Source organism: Thamnophis sirtalis, unplaced genomic scaffold, assembly GCF_051295495.1.
Source record: "Thamnophis sirtalis isolate CommonGarterSnake01/CBP01778 unplaced genomic scaffold, rThaSir2_p1.2 scaffold_6, whole genome shotgun sequence".
NCBI classification, from domain to species: Eukaryota; Metazoa; Chordata; class Lepidosauria; order Squamata; family Natricidae; genus Thamnophis; species Thamnophis sirtalis.
This window is the reverse complement of record NW_028261386.1, coordinates 107,834,841-107,856,417: the sequence shown is the minus strand read 5'-3', so window position 1 is coordinate 107,856,417 and position 21,577 is coordinate 107,834,841.

The window sequence follows — 21,577 nt, the reverse complement described above, 5'->3', positions numbered from 1 at the left end:
GCACTGCACAAGCCGCTAGACCCTCCCATCCCCAACGAGGAGTTTCCACCTCCGGCAAAAGGCAAGAGAAGCGAGGCGAGGAGACTCAAGCTGCCGCATGGCTCCCCCTACAGCAAGCCACCGGGACCAGGCTGGCCTCTGTCTCCGCCTCGGCTGGGGAAGGATTTGCCCAGCCAAGGGCGAATTGAGAGCCTCGCAAGCGGCCCAAAAGCGAAGGAAGCTGTTTGGAGCGGTTGCGCCTGGTGACGCTTCGCCCGTATGCGTGGTTTGCACCGAGGCTAGGTTCGCATCATACTTGATCCACCTACCTAGTACTTTGCCACAGGTTAGCCGAGCGTGTTACACAAACCAGCCCTTGTGGTTTAAGCTTTGGTGTGACTAGCGAAGCCAGAAAATTGGGTTAGCAAAATAAACTCTCATTAACCTTGAAACCAGGCTTGGTTTCCACACTTGCAGGGGAATGCTGCTTCAACCCAAGGTTGTTGTTGTTGGGGTGGGTGATGGGTGGTGGGGTTTGCCACTTCAGTCACAAGAACAGATATGGTCGCTCATTGTTCGGATCAAGCGAGTGTTGATTTAGTGTTTGGATCAAGAATTGACCAACTGGGCATAGCTTCATGGACTGACAAAACCAAAGTTACTCAATCGCCTTTCATGCCTGTAGGAAGTTAGCACCCACCCCTCTCCTAGAAAAATGAAATATCCTAGGAAATATTAAAAAGGCAGAATATTACATTTCCTTGGATCAGAAATGGAGAAACATGTTTTTAGGCAGGAAACAGACTCACTCTTAATAGCTCCCACTTTTCTTAATGGCCCATTAAGATGCCCAAGCCAGTCTATTCTACATAACAAAGAGTTCTCTCCTTCAGCTCCAGAGTGATGGGATTAAGGCATGATAGTATTAGCCCTTTACCCAACTCACCACATCTGGAAACTCAAACTTGGCCCCGTGGGAGTCTGACAAGCAATCAGAATACATTTCTTACACAGGAACAGGAAAAAGAGAGGTGAGGCCAAACAGATTGTAAAAAACCTAGCAAGCCCCTTCTTGTGCTCTTCTCTTCTTCACCAACATTGAAGCATGTGATCACCTTTTCTGTTCAGGACTCAAGCCATGTAGTCCTGTCCACCATTAAACCATCTTTTCAAGCAGCCTCCATGTTGCCAGTGTCTTTATCCCCACTTGGAGCCGAACCCAGAAGGACATTTCTTCCAACATGCCCAAGGCAGAACTGGAATTCACAGTCTCCTGGTTTCTAATCTGGTGCTAGAATATATCAAATGGTGTTATTCTACGTCAACCTCAATATTCCTTCTTAAACAGGAGGTCGGCCTGATTCAGGATGTTATAATTGTATAAAGTGTCAATTTTTTTTTACTATGCAGTATGATATAGTGTATATTGATTTTATAGCAATTTGGGGGCAATTTTAACTCTCTTTTGTTTTTTTATTAAACATTTTATTGTGGTCAGGAGTCACCCTTTTAGAGGGTGCATTGTAAATCAGTTGGGAGGTTGTTTGACTGCACTTCTCATAGGGGAAAATAATAGATGTTCCGGTGCAATTCAACATTCAGCTATGGTGTGTAAACTCTACTGTGTTGCAATGTCCTATGGCCAGCAGTGATCAGTTATTGGTAGATTCCCACTTCAGTGATCTTTCTGCTTCCTGAATAGTTGATTCCCATCAGAGAAAGGAGAAGAGATTAGGAATATTCCACATTAGGGAATAAGTTTCACTTCTTTTTTCCTTCCCATTTAACATCAGCATAAAAATACAATATTCTAGCTTTAGTTCTGGACCGAACTGCTTCCTCGGGAAGAATCATTTCATACGCTAGGGATCCTACTAGAGCAGTGTTTCTAACTTTAGCAAATTTAAGATTTCAGTTCCCAAAATTGCCCAGCCAGCATGAAATTGAAGTGCACAAATCTTAAAGTTGAGAAATTTTATGTCCTCCTTGTTGAGCCTTTGCAGGTATGCCTAAGGAAATCCTCTGCCCAGGTGCATCTTGCATCAGAGGCTACCTTTTCTGGATTTGGGAAGCACTGCCTAATGTCACTCACGCCTTGGATTAGTGTGAGCCTATCTCTCATTTTAATTAATACTATGCTTTCTGTTGATGAAGAGCACTCATAAACGTCACCTAGCCTAGAATGCTGGGATTTGGGCAGGTATCGGTATCAGTCAGTTTACTACTGTTAAAATCGTTGTACTTGTTGGCCACTGGTTTCCTAGTTTAATTCAAGAATCTGATTGGCTTTCAAAGCTGGTCAGGGCTGTCTTAACAGCATTATGGGCCACAGGCAAAGCTGTATACTGGGGGCCCTATGACAACTACTCATAGGAATAAAAATGTAAATGGTTGATAAAATTAAACATATATTTGCATGTTAGTATTAATAAAAAATGCAGTAAAATGTAATAAATATGTTGCTGTGTTTATATGATACAAGGTGCATTGAAGGGTTAAAATACACAGATTAGTATGGGGCCCAGGGGTGGGTTTCAGGCGGTTCGCGGCGGTCCCCGCAAACCGGTTGGTCGGCGAACCCGGAAGTAAGTAACTTCCAGGAACGCCGAAGGATCCACCCACCCACCCGCGTTTCTTACCCGGTTTTGACGAGTTCTGCGCTTCCACGCATGCGCAGAACGCATACAGCACCTGCGCGATCCTCCAGGAGCAGCTGGAGCATCGCACAGGCGCTAGTACGCATGCGTGCACTGCGCGCATGCACGAGGACACTGCCGGCCCCGTTCCAATCGGTTGGAACGGGGCGAGAAACCCACCCCTGATGGGGCCCCTATGCTCAAGGTTACGGGCAAGTGCCCATCAGGCCCATGTGTTAAAACAGCCCTGCTTAGGAGGTGGGGATCTTCAGAACTTCCTTCTCCAAGTGATTTTGGTCTATCAGTTAAGATCAGGAAGAGAAGACTTGCATGTCCTGTCTTTTATGAACCTGTAGGATCCCCTCCCAACCTCCCTGAGAATAGATTGCCGCTCACACGTATGATTTTATAACTTTAGAGAAGACCTGACTGACGCCTGGGGTATTTTGCAATTGGTAGTATTTAATATTTTACTGTTATCAATAAATATCTGATGTGCTGTATCCACAATGATTGCAGCAGCCTATAAACCCTACTAATAAATTAATTAAACCTCCAAAGGTTTATCACTGAGAATGTTGACATGATGCCATGAATATTTTGTTTAACATCAGCTTGCATGAGTCACAGCATGGCAGTGGAAAATATGGAAGTAAAATCCAGAACATTATCAGATTACCTACCTCTGCTCTATATGGGCAAAGCGATGTGAAATTTTTCTTTGTAGAATTCTGAGTTTAACTGAGTCAACCAACAACTGCTTATGTAATTTATTTTTCTTTAACCAAGCTATTCATTTGATGATGCCTAAGAAAGCTCATGCCATAAATAAACTTACATTCATTATGCTACAGAAATCTTTTTAGTTTTCCATTGTGGGAAGTTATCATCCAGCCCTCTCCCAGAAAAATGAAATATCCTAGGAAATATTGAAAAGGCAGAATATTTCTCTGGATGTGAAAAGAAAGAAACATGCTTTAAAAGACAGAATAGTTGCCTGGAGCTTCCTGCCCATCCACACTTTGTCAATAGGCCATTGAGAAGGCCAGGCTAGCCCACTTTACATAATAAAGACTTCTCCACTGCAGCTGTAGGGGGAAGGGATAGTACTCAACTCTCCACATGGCATCTGAGAACTCATCTATGGATTCAAAACAGCCTAGAGAGTAGCCCCCTGCATGGCACCATGGGAGTCTGACAACCAATCAGAATACATTTCTTACACAGGAACAGGAAACAGAGAGGTGGAACTAAACGGTATAAAAAGCCTAGCAAGCCCTTCCTCAGCCTTCTCTTCTTCTCCACCTACATTGAACCATGTGATCACCTTTTCTGTACAGGGCTCAAGCCATGTGGCCCTGTCCAACAATAAACCATCTTTCCAAGCAGCCTCCATGTCTCCAGTGTCTTTTTCCCCACTTGGAGCTGAACCCAGAAGGACATTTCTTTCAACACCATAACTCTGTAGGGTTGTGTCTGTATGTACGAACGAATCCATTTTATTTTGGTCTGCCTGTAACTTATTTTCCTTTATAAATAAAGCTGCTAGTAAATACAACAATAGTGAAATGGCATTGTTTGGTAGGAAAGCAGGATGGATGGGTGGGTACTAAATGAAAAACTTTTTGCGTATGCACAAAGCAGAGATCTGTTTTGTTATTGCTGAAACATATGGAAGAAGAGGTTTTGTTTCTTTCAGTTATTATAGGTTTTTTAAACCTTTCCTAGGTGTACAATAGACTGAAATTAATCAGAGTTAAATACAGATATAAACAGCATGTGGAATAATACCCATACTGGATTTCTTCATAGCAGAAAAACAATAGCATTGTATTCCTGGGGTTGGTAATAAAAGTAATTATAATGACAGCAGTTTCCTGGGAGGCATTGTTGAACCTTCGGTCAAATTAAGCAAATTGTTGTTTACTTCCTTTTCAGTACCCAGCAAAAGATTATACCAATTTACATTTGGAAGGAGGGGAAAGGAAACAACCACTTTTATCTTCTAACCACAGTTTAGTTATTTCAATTGGACCAGGGCCAGCCCAAGATATTTGCTGCCTCAGATGAAGGATAAGATTGTCCCTTCCTGAAATCCCACCCAAAAAAGGCAACCGAGATTGGCAGTTGAATCTAATTTTAACATTGGTCATGGGCCACTATCTTCAACCTCATTGGAGAATTGTGGGTGAGCTTCCTATATTGATTGCTTCACCGTGCCTAATGGTAGGACCGGCTCTGGATTAGATAGCGTATGGTTGGTGTAGAGTCAACTTCCGCCTTAGGCTGATGCATTAGCATTGCTTTTCTCAACCTATCAGGCTTTTCCCTACCAAACTGAAGTGGAATTTCTAAACAGGCACCCACTGGAATACAAAAAATTCCTTTGTTGTACAAAATAATTCTAGCTAATATATGAAATACAAGTTCTATTTATATTACATTCAATGTTCTTGGTCCCGCTTTTCTTGCCTACTCTATTTAACAGTTTAGAAATAACTTTCAATTTTCTTCCTGTTACTTGTTTAATAATAGCCAGGTCTAGTATTAGGCTGCTTTGTTTTTATTCATACTAGCTCCCATAGCGTACTCTATTTTTAAAAAAATCCTGCAAAGATGTTTTGCATCCATATGGCTGTACCACAATCAAACTTTAAAGGAAAACAATGATTTGAAGCATAGAGATGTGATCACACAAGGCTTTTTATTTAAAAAGTTGTATCTTTTCTTGGGCTTACACAGTTGCTGCTACAAGATATCAGGAAGAAAAAAGTTGGGTTGCATTTGAGAAGATGCCAATCTGCCAATTGATGTGCAATTCAAATCACCTTTTCCTCTTCATATTGGGATACGATGCATAGTCATAGTAATTCTACTAACATGCTTCTTGAAACTTTTTAAATTAAAATATATATGGGCACCAGGAGGAAAAATGTTTGTATCCTGTAAAAATACAATCATAGAATTAATGTTACATGTTTCATTACAGTAGTTCTAAAAGAGATCTTTCATTGACATAATAACCCAAAGTGGCAATCCATAATATTGTTTTGATTTGTAGCTTAGCATCTTGTGTAAATTCCAGAATTTTAAATGATAGCCATTAACTTATGACTTATGCACGATCTCAGCCAACACAATTCAACCAAAGTAAAAGAAACCATAGCTTATATAAAAGAATAAAAGAAAAACATGAAGGCAATATTTCTTTCATCTGATTCTTATATATGTGTGTGTGTGTGTGTGTGTGTGTGTGTGAGAGAGAGAGAGAGAGAGAGTCAGTCACCAGGTTCTTTTAACTTTTCTCATTTCTTCATTTTATGCTGCTTTATTATTTTAAAAGATTGAAACCCGTGTTGCTCAAATGTATCAATAGATGGCAGCAAAATCACATTCATATTTCATTTCGCCAAAGGCAATCAAAGCATTTTCATTGTATGGGATTTTCCTAGTACTATAGCCTTTATTGTCATTGTACAAAATAAATACAACAAAATTTCCCATCTATTTTTTTTTTCCATTTTGTATTCTCACTTTAGGATAATATCGAATTGCCTGCATTACCTAATATAATATGATTTTTTATTTTATTAGGATTTAAAATCATCAGTGCACTTTTAATAAAACACAATATTTTTGGTACTCGCTGTGCAAAGAGCTATCCTGTTTCCCTGAAAACAAGACCTCCATGGATGATAAGCCCAATCGGGCTTTTGAGCGCATGCGCTAAAATAAGACTTCCCCCCAAAATAAGGCCTCCCCAAAAATATTGCAACACAGCAGCAGCCATGAGGTGACCACGCTCACTGCCTCCTGCATCTCAAAAATAATAAGACCTCCCCGAAAATATGGCCAAGTGCTTATTTCAGGAGTCAAAAGAAAATAAGACCCTGTCTTATTTTCGGGGAAATACGGTATCTTTTTGTTTTTCACAGCCTCAGGGTTATGAGAGCCACGCCCAAAAAGGAAAGGGAAAGGTAGACCATCTATTTCCAGGACTGAAGTCCTATTCAGGGAAGCTCAAGGATAGCCGCAGATGCTTTTAAACAGCAACATGATCCAGTGGATAATTTATAGTATATCTGTCAAATTCATGTAGTATATCTTTGACCAGCTTAACAGTGCTTCCATTGATTCTTATTATTTCTTAACTGATGAATGTGGTTATTTTTACATTGCATAAAACAACATATATGGGGTCCCAAATCTTCTTTTAATGCCCCGCAAACGGTCTTGTAAAAATAGAGTGGCCTTGTAAGGATAGGGTGGCACAATGTCACCCAGTGAATTCTGTGATTGGATAGGGACTTGATATTTATGTATATATGCATGCATGTATGCATATATGTATGTATTTTTAAATTTTATATGCCACCTATCTCACTCTGTAAAGAAACTCTGGGCTGCTTACAATTAAAATCATAAACATTAAATATTAAATATTACAGGTAGAGAAAGATTGTAACATTTGGTTAGTACATTACACTGACTCTCTGGTGTATTTGGTCTAACATTGTACTGGGGTGCAAGCAAGCCAATATATCTGACTAACATCAGACTGAAGATGGCTGGATTAAGCTTTAAACAATTTGTTTCCCATTATTCCTTTGCTAATTCTTTTTTTAAAAAATACAGAAAGCTGAAATTGCCAAAAGGATCAACAGAATGGTGCATCCTGTTTCTTTATTCCTCTTTTCATTTCCTTATTTTGGCAATAAATATTAAGTATTCATACAAAGTTTGCTTTCTGATTGGGAATCTGTCTCAGTAGTCAAGGAGACTTCAGTGCTTGTGTAAATGTTGGTTTGTAAGGTTTTGATCAAGGCCAGAACATCTTGATGATTGCTTTGTTTACTAGCGTTGTTTTTCCTGTTTTTACCTCTTTGGAAAGTTTTCAACATTTTATTTAAGCACCCTAATGGTTGTTTATTGTATCAGGTGAGCTGTCAAAAAGTCCAGTTTAGCTAAAGATAAATTGCAATCTGGATCTTGTCAGACATAAACTACACAAAGAAAATAATTTTATTTCGTTACATGGGAATTTTTGTATAAGTGTACAGCTTTGGGTTGGTATTGGGTTGGTTGGAGCAGGTGCAAATACTATACAGTAGAACAAACAAGTGTGAACATGTTTTCAACTACAGCCTAGGTTTCTGGTTATTACTCATTCTTAACATCACTGATAACAATGAATTACACTGAGAAGTGCTGTATAAATGGAAGCTACGGTATTCAAAAGGGATAATCCTTGTCCCCAACTCTGGTTGCAATATGTGTCATTAGCCAGTTTTAATTTGAATCATTTTTCATTTTTGTAGACTGTGTGACATGACCGACCGTTGTAGAGGCTGTTTTGTTCATTTTAACTGATAAAGCTTTGCAGCTTCAAAAAAAAGAGTATGATTTAATTAGATGTGGGATGCAAAAACTGGATAACCACTAGACTGCAGCAAAGACTTGCAGGTGAGTCCTATTTCTTTGTTGCCAGTCATCTATATTTCTTCAGCCTGCATCTGGTAGCCTTAGTAAGAATACGTAGTGAGAGTATGTATCTTGAACTCATTTTAATTTAAAGTGGCCCTGGCTATTGCCATGAGATTTACTTCAAAGTAAACAAGAGTATTTTTATCTTTTACATTTGATAAACATCTCTCCAGTGTTTTTCCATTTCAGAAAAAAAAAATCCCATATGGACAATCTTCCTCTCCCTTAATTTTAGCAATATCCCGTGTAATTCACAGGATTTTTTTTAACCATATACAGGCTCCTTTTCTGCTTTCGTGGAGCTATCTGGTTTATTCTGCTATGGTAAACATGGCTAAATTTACACAACATGCCAGGATGCATTTTGTTTAACCCTAGACTGTTGAATAAGTTCTAATATGTTGGTTCACACATTATATTAAGCCGCAAATCACACTTGATAAAACATGGCTAACTAAGTCAAGGGAAGTGTGTGATCAGATTGGTTGAGTTAGCACTCTAACAAAGCAGTCAGAAGAAGAATTTGACATGGTGACTGAGTTACAACTGTGTAATGAACCTAATATGGTAATTATGTCAGCCACCCTGTAGGAGGAGTGACTAAATGGAGGCCACAAAAATGTCCTCCATTTTGATTGGTGGCTTGAGGGTTGTTGTTGTTTTTTGTTCTTGCCAAAGCATTCATTGCTTCCTAATGAGGTGTCACTCATATCTATCTCTGCCACCAGAGATGATGTGTGAATGACAACTACACTGAAATGCAGCCAGGAAATTTTTAGTGGGATCAAGACCATATGTCAAATTCCTGCTCCTTAATATCAGAAACCAGGAGCAAAAACAACAACAACAGCAACAACAACAACAACAACAAAGTAATTTTTACTGTGTGCAAAGTTGAACTTCTAGAAATCTGGCAGCTCTGGAAACAGGCAAGGAAAACCAAACCTTTGGATTAGGCATCTGAAAAACCTTGAAACCCTCAGAGCAGCTGTGTGAACCTTACAAAACATGCAATGGTTTCACAGGCCTAATATTAGCAGCACTAAGATCCACACTAGTGAAGGCCTGGCAGAAATCCAGAGATAAAAGAAGAAGCAATTAGATTTTGAAATTTCTTCCTGCTGCTTCAGTCCAGAGTGCTTCATCTAAATCATTTTATACCTCCTTGGATGCCTTGAAAGATTCAGGAGAGAAAATGGGCCATTTCCCCCCCCCCCATCAAGAGTTCACAACCTGATATTACAAAAACGAAGAAAAAAGAAAAATCTGTTGAAATCAAGAGCATTTGACTCTGACCACAGACTTCTTATCCTTTAGCAAACAGTGGAAACATTCTAATTGACAGTCCTCTCTCTCTTCTACCTTTTCCCCACTAATCTACAAATTTTCTATCACATAGTAACCATGCAGACATAATAGCAAATTATTTCCTATGCGGCTCTCCCCAGTTTTTTGGACATTTGTTCTATGTTACAGGTAGTCCTCAACTTATGATCACACCTGAGCCCAGAATTTATGTTGCTCAGTGAGAGTGAAGTGGAGTTGCTAAGCAATTTGTTAAGTGAGTTTTGCTCCTTTTTTACGACTTTTCTTGAAGCATTTGTTAAGTGAATAACTGCAGTTGTTAAATTAGTAACACGTTTAAGTAACTCTGGCTTCCCCATTTACTTTGTTTGTCAGAAGGTCTCAAAAGGTGATCAAATGACTCCAGGACACTGCAACCGTCATAAATATGAACCAGTTGTCAAGCATCTGAATGTAAATCATGTGACCATGGGAATGGTGCAATGGTCATAAGTATATAAAATCAACATGTCACTTTTTTCAGCACCATTGTAACTTCGGTCACTAAATTAACTGTTGTAAATCGAGGACTACCTGTTTTTACTGCTCATTGTTGATTCTGAATCTGTTGAAGTTCACCACCACAACCAGCTTTTTCTTAAAAGACACTTGTCTTACATTAATATCCTTTTCGTCAGGAAAGTGTTATCCAAGAGAATCTTCCATGTTTTCAGCAGTGCTGGGGGAGAAATTTATTTCATTATAGATACTCCTAAACCAGAATCATGCCTTGTTTTTGAAAGAAGGGACACAGTAGGAATTTTGAGAGCCATTATAAGTACTCAGAAACAATTGCTCTTAAACAAAATGGTTGCCCAGTGATCACAAGAAAGACTAAACAATTCATGTCCTGTTCTTTCCTTTTGCATATAAGGTTGCTCTGTACTACTCTGGTTCATCAGCTTCTTATTCTGGGCAAGTAAACTAATAAAACATTGGGCTGCAACTTTTCATTTTCTAATAATGTCACCAAGATTCATGCAGTCTCAGAAGCTTTCCCATAAATAAAGAGGTCTCAGCTTCCTGTTGTATCTATTTCAGTTTTAAAATAAATTAAAAAGTCAGATGAGGCAGGCAGCCTGAAAGGCACCTGATCCCCAATCTCTTAAACCTTTGCCCTTTATGACTGCAAAGGCTAAAAAAAAGACACAAGCCTCAATTTGTATGACCCAAATATTCATCTAGATAGCATGGTATCAGCCAAACACGTGTCAAGTGCTGTTTCATAATGCTTGCAATGGATGGTAATTTGCAAATCTATCTCCCAAGAATGTCAAAGTTGGACATTTGCCAGGAGGCAGCAATATGCCCACAGTCATAACAAAGTGAAGTATCAAATATGGCAAGATGCAACCTATAACAGTTTTTAAAAGTTTAAAGTTTGAAATAATAAGAAGTTTTTCTTTTTCCAAATTTCAGGAAATTCTCACTCCATTTCCACTAGATACTTGGATTATGCTGTTGCTTATGCTTATTTTAGACAATCAAAGCAGAACACACTGCAACTGTTTTGCTTGGGGTTCAAAATGTGGCTGAATGGAAAGTTACTAGTTTATACCTCTTTCATCCCATATATTCTCCAATTGCTTGAATTTAAATCTGGACCCTCTTCACCCAGCTCATGGCACTCAGGGGACTTCCAATTATATCAAATTAAGGTAGCATTAACATTCCAAATATTAAATCAAAAGCCTTTACATGTTATTAAAATATAACAATTCTATTTAATATTTTGTATTCTGCTAAAGAAGAGCATACATAGAGATATGCAAAGCTCAAAAGAATGCTTTGTTTTGATGATGCTTTGGAATGGCCTCATGAAACCATTTTCATAAAGTAATCTATTTTTACCCTACATTTCTGATTGCTACAGTCCACATTGCATCTGAAAATTTTATTTTCTAGTATGTGCATTAATCAGAAGAGATTTCTCCATCTGTTCAGAACTAGAGTAAGGCTTGGGGAGGCAAATCATGTCATAATTGTGCCTCCTTAGAGCAAAATGCCTCATCAAAATGAAGCTGAGATGCTTTGCGTAGGCCTACATTGTAAAATAGAGATAAATCCACCAATTCTGGTTTCTCTGCTTTTTATTTTCCAATATCCTCTATTAATATTGAGTATGCATCAGTTTAATCATTTTTAAAAGTTCACTCCAAAGCCATTCACACTGGCTTGAATGTTTTCCTCCAACATTATGTACAATATTTTGTATACCACCTTGACTAAGAGTGGTGTACAATACTTTTAATTTTTTTTTAACTTTAGGCAGGTTTCTCCTAATGTAATATCTTTGTGCATGTTCAATAAACATCCAGAGTAGTACAGCTTTTGAAAGACAACTGTCATTTCAGTTTACATGTTGGTTTAAAAGTACAGTATTAGTCCGTTAACTCTCTCTCTCATTAAAAAAAAACATTTACAGTATTTAGCAACATTTCCATTGCTAAGCAAGGCAGTTATTAAGTGAGTTGTTCCCATTTTGCAACCTTTTTTGTCATGGTTGTTAAAAAGCGAATTGCTACAGCTATTAAGTGAAGCAAGCAGTCATTAAGCAAATGTGGCTTATCCCATTGACTCTGCTTGTCAGAAGTTCTCTAGGAAGTTTGCAAATGACAATCCCAGGGATGCTGCAACTGTCATAAATACATACTGGTTGCCAAGCATTAGAAGTCTGATCATATGACTGTGATGCTGCAACATTTATAAAAGTGAGAACTGGTCATAAGCCACTTTTTTCAGTGCTGTTGTAACTTTGAATGATCATTAAATGTAGGGTTGTAAGTTGAGGACCACCTGTATACACTTTCTAATTCTTCAGTAAGAAATAATATTTTTTTAAAATTGCCAAGAAGTTGAGCATTAAGGGATGGAACAGAGAGACTTATAGCAAACCCACTGCTAATTGTGGCTTCCAACCACAAATGTGTTAAGTAAGAATAGAATGCAAATTTTGTCATATTATTATGATATATGTGTGATTTTCTTACCAATAAGTGATATTCATGGAAGAAATTAACTGGTGTGATAGGGTACCGCAGAATACATTGGGTGTAATTTGCTGAGCAGAACATAGCAAATTTGCCTTTCTTGTTAAATATGAGGTTAGGATTCTCATAAATTAGTTTGCTGTAATGTAATGTATCAATTTAACTGTCTAAAACTTTTTCTAGTGAACGGGATCACTGGATGGGCTGTGCAAAAGCTTTTCTTCTAGAGCATGCAAAATATTTTCACAATCTGTGTGTGTGTTTCAAAATACCCATTGTCACATTGAAAGGCACTTAGCCTCCTTGCTTTGGAGAAGTCTGTTAAGAATAAGACCTGTCTTTTCCACCAGGCATTGGCTCAGGCAAAAGAGTGAGGCCGGCAGCTGTAGTTTTGATATTGGACTGTTATGACATTTGGTAGCATGGCAGTTTTTAATTTTTTTGGTATTTTGATTTGTTTATATGTTGATAGCTCCCCAAGGTTGCTTTATGGTAATATGAGCAGCTATACACAAATAAACAAGTAAGTAAATATTTATCACATAAAGGTACAGAACTGGGCAAACTGACATGGATCCCCAACCCCCTGGCCGTGGCCCACTATCGGGTCATGGAATGTTTGGAATGGGGACACATGAATGGCCAGTGCACATGTGTGCAGCTTGACGTATGTGAGTGGTGAGCAAGGATGCACATGCGGTTCCCCTCTCCCTCCACTGCTGGGCCACCAAGTTATAATGGTTGGGGACCGCTGCCCTAGATAGTTTTGTGCTCAATTCTGATGAGTGCTCAGTAGCACAATACACACAAAGGGATTGTGAGAGTTGTTTTTTTTAAATATCTGGAAGGTTTCAGATTACCTAATGGTGTAACAGGGAAGCCATTCAACAATTGATAATTAGCAAGGGCAGATTGCTAATGCAGCATATTTGCATTACGGATTCACATTCTGTTTGCTCTGTTAAAATGAAATTGGCAATTTTAGTTTGAAAGTGTTGATATCCCTTACTTGTCTTCTATACTTATGACAAGAATATTTCTTAGGACTTATATAAAAAAGAAATGCAACGTAATGATAGGATTATCCTAAATAGTTTTATTTGCCATTCTTTTTCTTGGGATGCTTGGGATTAACTGAAGAAAAATCTTAATATAATGGTAATATATCACATCAGTTCCAGTTTTGACTCCTTGACTAAATAAACCCTGTGAGTCAGCAGAAAGGAACTTTTATCTTTTTTTTCTCCCCCAAGGAGACCATCTTACCAGGAAATGGACTACAAAGTTCTCTACTTTTTTTAAACTTCCCATTGTGCATCAGCGGAGCAGTTGCATCCCATTGTAAAGCTAGGTGCCGATTCCCAATCTTTCATCCAAATGATCAGTTAGAAGAGGAGGAAGCTGTCTTTTCATTCCATGTAAACTATTTGTATGGCTGCTCTGTCCTCTAAGTGCAGATGGTTTCCTCATTGTGTCCTTTGTTGGCAACCTTTGGGAACACTTAAAACAAACAACTCCCTTTCTCTTCTCATAGGACTGTACAAGGAATATTAATGGTTAGCTACCTGTGATAAGCCTTACAGTCTCATTTTACCTGACTTGAAAGGGTCATCAGTATCATCAGGCCCAATTAACCTGTCTTACTCTCACAAAACAGAGTGACCGGGAATCTATAGCTTATCAGGTAGTTCAGAAGACAGTTCCGACACAGGAGGTTGATCAAAGTGCCCTCAACAAACAGAAGGCACATCTGTATTTAACATATTGGGACTCCTTTCACAGAATTTTAGTCAGTATATGAGGGTCTATTCATCAATTTAAAAAAAAAAATCAATGCATGGCAACAAGAATTCACTTCTCTTCTTCGCACTTCTGAAAGGGGTGGGGTGGAGGAAAAATGATATTAAAGATATAACTTCTTTTTTAAGAAAAGAAATGTATCTGAATTATCTATTTCAATGCAGATACATTAATATAAACCATGATTCTGACTTTGCCATGTAATGAAATAGCTAATATTTTTAATGAATCAATGTGCTCCTTTTTCAGCAACATAAGATTTACATGAAAGGGCCATATGTTTATATTCACCATAAATACGGAGTTGCATTTATAGCCGTATTCAACTCAGATTAAATTAACAACTTCCTGATCCAATCTATACACATTTTGGTTTCTTGCTTAAATCTTCATACATTACGTGAATCAGACTCTGTTTGTGGGTTTAACAATATACTGAAACACTTTCTTTAAAAAAAAATTCTTTCCACAATACTTCCTTAATTGTACTTTCCTACACTTGCAGTGTCATAAAATGATTCACGTAAGTTGTCAAAGCATAACTATTGGTGCAAAAAAGCACAACTGTCAGTGTTCATAGTTTTCCCACAAGCCACAGAAAGTCATGCTAAGCTCCAACTATTTTTGAAATAGGACCCACAAAGCAGAATTTTCACCTTTTCTGCTTAAGATCCAGACAACAAGTTTTCTGAAACTAGTAATTGCAGGTTAGGTAGCTAGCAAAGCAACTGACCCCAATAGACATTTCCAAAAGCCACCCATTGTTTTAATGCCTTGTGACTGCATGTTCATATATAGCAGCTATTTTTGCAAACAGTATTGTGCACAGGGGCAAAATACTGTTGTCAGAATGCTAACAATTAAATTGGTCAGATGCATATTAGTGAAAACTATGCAGTCAAGAAATGAAGTGGAAACTATATATATTCCTTCAGTAATGGGGCAGGGGCAACCCATAGTAAACATAATAGAGGAACTGCAGCGAATGAGATCAAATATTTTAAAAGGCTTCTGAAAAGTTTACATTACCACCTTATAACCATAGTTCGGTTCCATGCTGTGGAGAATTTTTAGCTTTACTGCCTAGAAAAGTTTCACTGCCTTTTGAAAATGTTATCTTATGCACATAATGTATGTTAATAAATCATTATCTTCGTACAACATCATCATCGTGTACTTTTTTCTCACCCAGTGACAATTATATTGCTACTATTAAAAGTGACCCACTTTCTCTCATTGGCTTTGATCCAGAAATTAGTTGAATTATAGTGCTTGGAATGAGGCCAATGTAAATGAATCCAGCTCAGATCTTTCAGTAGCAGTCCTTAGTATTTTACGCAGAGAGAGAAGGGGGGGGGGGGGGAGAGACAGAGAAGTTTGAAGCAGACTACAGCAACAATTACATAAGGTAGTTTAATCTTAATATTTCCTTGATACATCATCTTCTACAGTAGATGGCTTCAGGATTAACATAACATAACAAATTATGTTAATTGGATACTGGAAGAGATTGTCTACCAGAATATTCTAGATCTCATAGGGCTTCAACCATAAATAGAACCTTACAATTTGAGCATCCAATTCCACCAAAGAATAGGTTAGAAATCATACCCAAAAATTGTTCCTATGTCAGGAATGTCCAATGGCACACTTCTAAATCTGCATCCCCAGCTAAGGGGAGTTACAAGAAAAACAAACTACAGAAAAGTTGGTTGTTTTGTAAGCTGCAGTTTAGGTTAATTCTTTAATGTGCCTGGAGGACTGCAGTGCACCTAGTTTGACGCAACTCTCTGTTACTGTCTGGTTTGGCAGTTGATTGATGTAAAGAAAAACCTGTCTTGGCATTAAGGAAAGAATTTTCTGGAAAACTCTCTTAACTTGTTTTTCACTATAGAGGCTTATCCTGTCTTTATAGCCTCATAACAAGCAGAAATCTAGAATGTAATACTGTTTTCAGGGATTATTCCTTGCTGGATGTCTTCTTATGATAAAGGCATTAAAGGCATAGAAGCACCCTTCTCCCATCTCCACTTCTGCTAAAGCAAAGCGCTACTTTTTAAATTGATATCTTTCACCATTCTCTCCTCTTCCCAGTGGGGGGATTCAGCCAGTTCGCACCATTTCAGGAGAACCGTTGTTAACTTTCTGAGCAGTTTGGTGAACTGGTTGTTGGAAGAAATCATAAGGCAGAGAACTGGCTGTTAAATTATTTGAATCCCACCACTGCCTCTTCCCCACCCCAAAAATAATTCTGAAAGTACATCTCAAGCTTGTGCCTACCAATGAGGCACACCCATTCACACTTCTGTGTATAGACCTTAATATTAATGAATTTCCACTTAGAAATATAACCATTTATTTTCATAATTTTAACAGTTGATAAATAGATGATATATTGTCTACATATTCCCAGAATGTGATGTTGCCATTTGGGCTATGTTTTTTGTTCTTCTGAATTCCTGCATTTTATGTGACCTTACTAAGGGTCTGTGACCTCATGCTAGACACATGAGGAGGTTTTATAGGGTAGTGGTGATAGATGTGGCTGCAGGACAAATTTTCCATTTTCCTACTAAAAATGAAAAAAATAAAAGAAAAATACTTTCGTTTTGCCCAACCAAGCTGGATCAAGTGAGAAAATATAGGCAGCAATAATTCTTTGGTGGTTTCCCTACATCTCTCTATTTATACTGGGTCTCCTATAGGAATTCTTTCCTCCATTTGACATGAATGGTATTAAATATTGGCTTTGAAATGCAGGCCTCCGATGACAGAGAGCCTTAGCACACCAATAAGGACGGAATGATGTAAGCATGTGGCATGGGAAACATTTTTCAGGTCATTCTTTAGCTACAAATTTGATTGGTAACAACATATCAGAGATGCATTTTACAAATCAGTGCCTTGGTGGAAGAAGTTGTTTTGGAGTGACAGCTGATGTAACCCAAGTAGGACTAAAGGTCAACTTTGTGGCCTCTTCTATGCCTATCAGACCCATCTCTTAAAATAACAGTCATTTCCAGGTTCCTTCATCTTTTTAGGCTGGTCTCTCCATCCTGTCTTTTGCTCCATTCAATCTCTGGTGCATATCCTTCATCATCTTTCTTTCTCTTTCTCTTTGCTTTTCCTGCAATCAGCAGAAAGACTCCAGTATCTCTTTCCCCACCCAATCTGGGAATACGGACAAAATGAATCACACTAAAAGGCCAGCCCTATTTTCAGAGGAAATCTGTCAATGAAATGACCCTGGGGAAATAGGAGGAAAATCATTTTTCAGTAATTATCAGAGCAACCCCATCTATTTTTACTTGGAAGTATCTAAAGAAGTGTGTTCAGCTATGCTGGTACTGGTAATGGTCTTTAATTGTGATTTGATTTGAGTATGTTCAGGATAGAGAAGATGTTTATGTCACAGATCACTACAAACATCACTACAACATCAATACAAAGCAATACGATAAAAATTTACTTATTGAGTTTAACACCCCTCCAAATTTTGGTGAACAATTTTCCATCAGAAAAAATACATAGAAAAATGCACACATTAGGGAAAATTCAAGGAACTTGTTTGTAGAACATATCTTCATGAGTGAAACTTGAATAGAACGAGTACATTAAGAGAAATGGATATAAAGCAAAACAATATAAAAAGTGTGCAGGGCAATTCAGAAATGAGGCAGAATGTGCTTGTGCTTACAAAAAGAAAATCAGAATAGTGGAAAACAAAGCAAGGAGATTCATCCATTACAGAGACTGAATATTTCACAAAATCACAAATAACTATCATGATCTGTCTTTAGTCACTTACAAAATAATAAACATCATTATCTTATAAACTAACTGATTCCAGTTCTCATAACCCTTCCTCACTTCCTGAACTTCCTGGTTAATCTATTTATGGCCCACTTCCTTCTAATTTGGAAGCATATTGTGTAACAAAGACTATTATACTTGCCTGCGAAGGCAGATATTAAAATAGAATATTACTATGTTTAGTTTTGGTGCACTTCTGACCTTTCAAATATTTATTTCCAACTGCACAAACTGATTTTTTTCATTGTAATGTAAAAGCTTCTTCTTTGGCTGGATATAATTTTTTAAATGAAATTGGTGTGAAGACATATAATTACTTTACCATTCTGATATAGTCCATTGTGACATTAAAAATGCAATGCTCTCATTTGATCACATGGATAGGAAAGAAATTCATAACAAGGCCACAGGAAATACAGTATATTTTTAAGATTTACATATAAAATAAAATATCATGACCTTCAAAAAGTTCAAGGCAGTGAACAATATCCCTCTTTTTCTCCCCTCCTTCTCTTATCCTTACAACTGTCATGTGTAATGGATTTAGTAAGATAGAATCTCAAGGCCAAAGTCAGTCAATGAGTTCATGGACAAATGAGGCACTGAAGTCTCTTCAAAAATACTTTTTCTCCAATCATGGTTTGTAATAATTCACGTAAGCCCATATCCTAATCCTTCCAGTAAGAAAGCAATAATAGGGTAGATGAGGATCAGGGGTGGGTTTCTTGTCCCGTTCCAACCGGTTCGGTTGGAACGGGGCCGGCGGCGTCCTCGTGCACGCGCGCGGTGCACGCATGCGTACTAGCGTCTGTGCGATGCTCCAGCTGCTCCTGGAGGATCACGCAGGCGCTGTATGCATCCTGCGCATGCGTGGAAGCGCAGAACTTGTCAAAACCGGGCAAGGAGTGCGGGCGGGCGGGTGGGCCCTTCGCCGTTCCCGGAAGTTACTTACTTCCGGGTTCGCCGACCAACCGGTTTGCGGGGACCGCCGTAAACCGGTTGAAACCCACCCCTGATGAGGATACTCAGTTATGTTGATCTGCCAGATTTTACAGAATGGGGAGAGACAATAAGAGAAATGGAGCGCCATAAGTAACCAGGCCCTGAGCCATGCATGGCTTTACATATGTCAACCAGCACTTCAACTGCACTTGCAAGCAGGAACAGTGCAACTTTTGAAGCAGAAGCATCACAAAATGGGGTGTCCCCATATCTCTTTATGCTATGACATTCTGGACTAGCTGGACCACATCATTTTCAAGGAGGTAAAGGAGTCTCTGTGAATTTTACTCCATTGGACATTGATGACCATAAGAAAGATTCAAGGAGAGCCCCATATAAAACTACTCACCCCAAGTCTGGCATAATCTGACATAATCCAGACTAAAGGTGATTTAAGAATGAGTGATTGAGAAAAGAACCCCCTGATCCATGAAGGAGCATAATTGGAATGCCAGAGGAATCTCTGCATAGAGCTTTCTCCCATGACCGTCATTTCAGCAAGAGCTCCTTCAGCAAGAGCTATGCATACAGAACTTCCAAATTACTCAACAGTCCTGTCTAGGAAGTGCAGCTATTGAGAACTAAAGATGGTAAATCCAAGGAAACAGAATATCTTTGAATCTGCAACCATTTAGTCCTACTACGGTAGGATTAAACCTAACCCTACTCTTTCCCTATACATACTGTAGTATCATACAGGAACTGGGATGGAACCTCAACATCATCATCTATTGACGGGGGTGGTGGTGGTCAAGAGGTATCACTTGGGAGCATCTTCATTTTAATGACACCTCAATGTGCTCCAGCAGATATTCATCCCACAGCCTCAAAGAGACATTAGATTTGAGTGAAACATTGCGTAGAAAGAGCTTTGGACTCAGGTATTTGCCAGTTCTCTGAAGTATTCAAAATTTTCGCTACCGGTTCTCCAGAACCTGTCAGAACCTGCTGAATTTCACCCCTGCACTGAATAGTGCTGAGAGATCAAATTGGACTAGGAAAATTACACCTTTCCATCCCAGTCTTACCAGATATGCGACCTATGCTGTCTCAGTACTCAGTTTACTAAAACCAAATTCCTTCCCCACAAAATTCTTATTATTCTTGGTTTCCCCCGGTCTCTCAAGCATTCTTTTTCAGCTTTGTAATTTACAGGAGACTATTGGTTTCTGGCATAACCCTCGACAAAACATCCAGATATCTACTAGCAGATCCAGATCTACCTTTTGGTTTCTTCTACTTAGAATACCAGAGACACATAAAACACTTTCACTTACTTCAGTGTGGCTTATGATGAAGAAAGGAAGTCTGGATAACATGCAGACTTCAGCACCATGCATTTAATTAGCAGATGCTTACACGATTCCTATCAAGCAAGGAGCGTAACAGGTCCAGCTAAGATGTTACATGCCTGATGTTGAGTGAAAACAGTTCCCTTCTGCATCTAAAGGCTGCATTTGAGAAAGGCTAGCTGACTCCACCAGACTATCCTTGCCAAACAGAATTTATGATTCTGTTTAAAGACACTCAGATTAATTGCAAATATTGCAGAGAGCTTATGCCAAACAATTCCTAAATGTACATAGGATGAGCCTAGATATGTGTGTTTTTAAGAAACAAGTCCCCTAAAATGGCTCTTTGGCTATTTTTAGCAACACATATGGCCAGGTCCACGAATCCAGCATTGTTCTGGATCCAACATATAGGACTGCCTTGTAAATGATTGCAAGTCTAAATTAAAATAAAATGAAATGAAAATAGCTCAGTGTTCCTTTTTAACTATAAAAGAAACAGCTATGCAGCCTTCAAACAGCAAGGCTTGAATGAGAAAGTGCTTTCATTTCCAGTGATATGTGTAGTGATGACAGTCTTAGAGAAGGCCATAAGTGCATTTGAAGTGCATGCACTTTGTTTTCCCTAGTAATGCTGTCAGATACTTAACTTAATTCCTGGAGAGATGTTGCCAGTCTGACTTGTCCTAATTCAGCTTCCCATCTTTCTAAATAAATGTTAAACATCCCTCTGCGTTTAATATCACAGGCTATATAGAATTGGAATGCCATATACAGTTAAACATACCTTTGGAAGATATGCAACCGACTGCTCTGGATTTTGCTTGGGAGGGATTTAGCACCACTACTATAATGAAAGACTTTGCTGTAATTAGAACTTGCCATACTTGGATTATCAGGGTTGTTTATCCACCAGGACATTGTAAGCAATGGATTCAACATAAACATTTTAAGCTTTTCACAGCTCCATTAAGCCCCCAGTCTCCCTGGGAACAATGGGAGTGATAGATTACTTATAGTGCAACAGCAGAGTTTGCTCACATTTGTATCTGTATAAAAGAAAAGAGATGGTCAGGAGAGCAAGTGGTAGGCACCATTTAGTGTTAAATTGCATAGGCCTCCATGCCATTGTTTAGATTTCCTTCTGCTTTTAGGGAAGGGAGGACATAACTTATCAAACTGTCCACTGTACTAAGTGCTACTGGGCCCAAAAGCAAATACGTGACAAGCCCTGTTA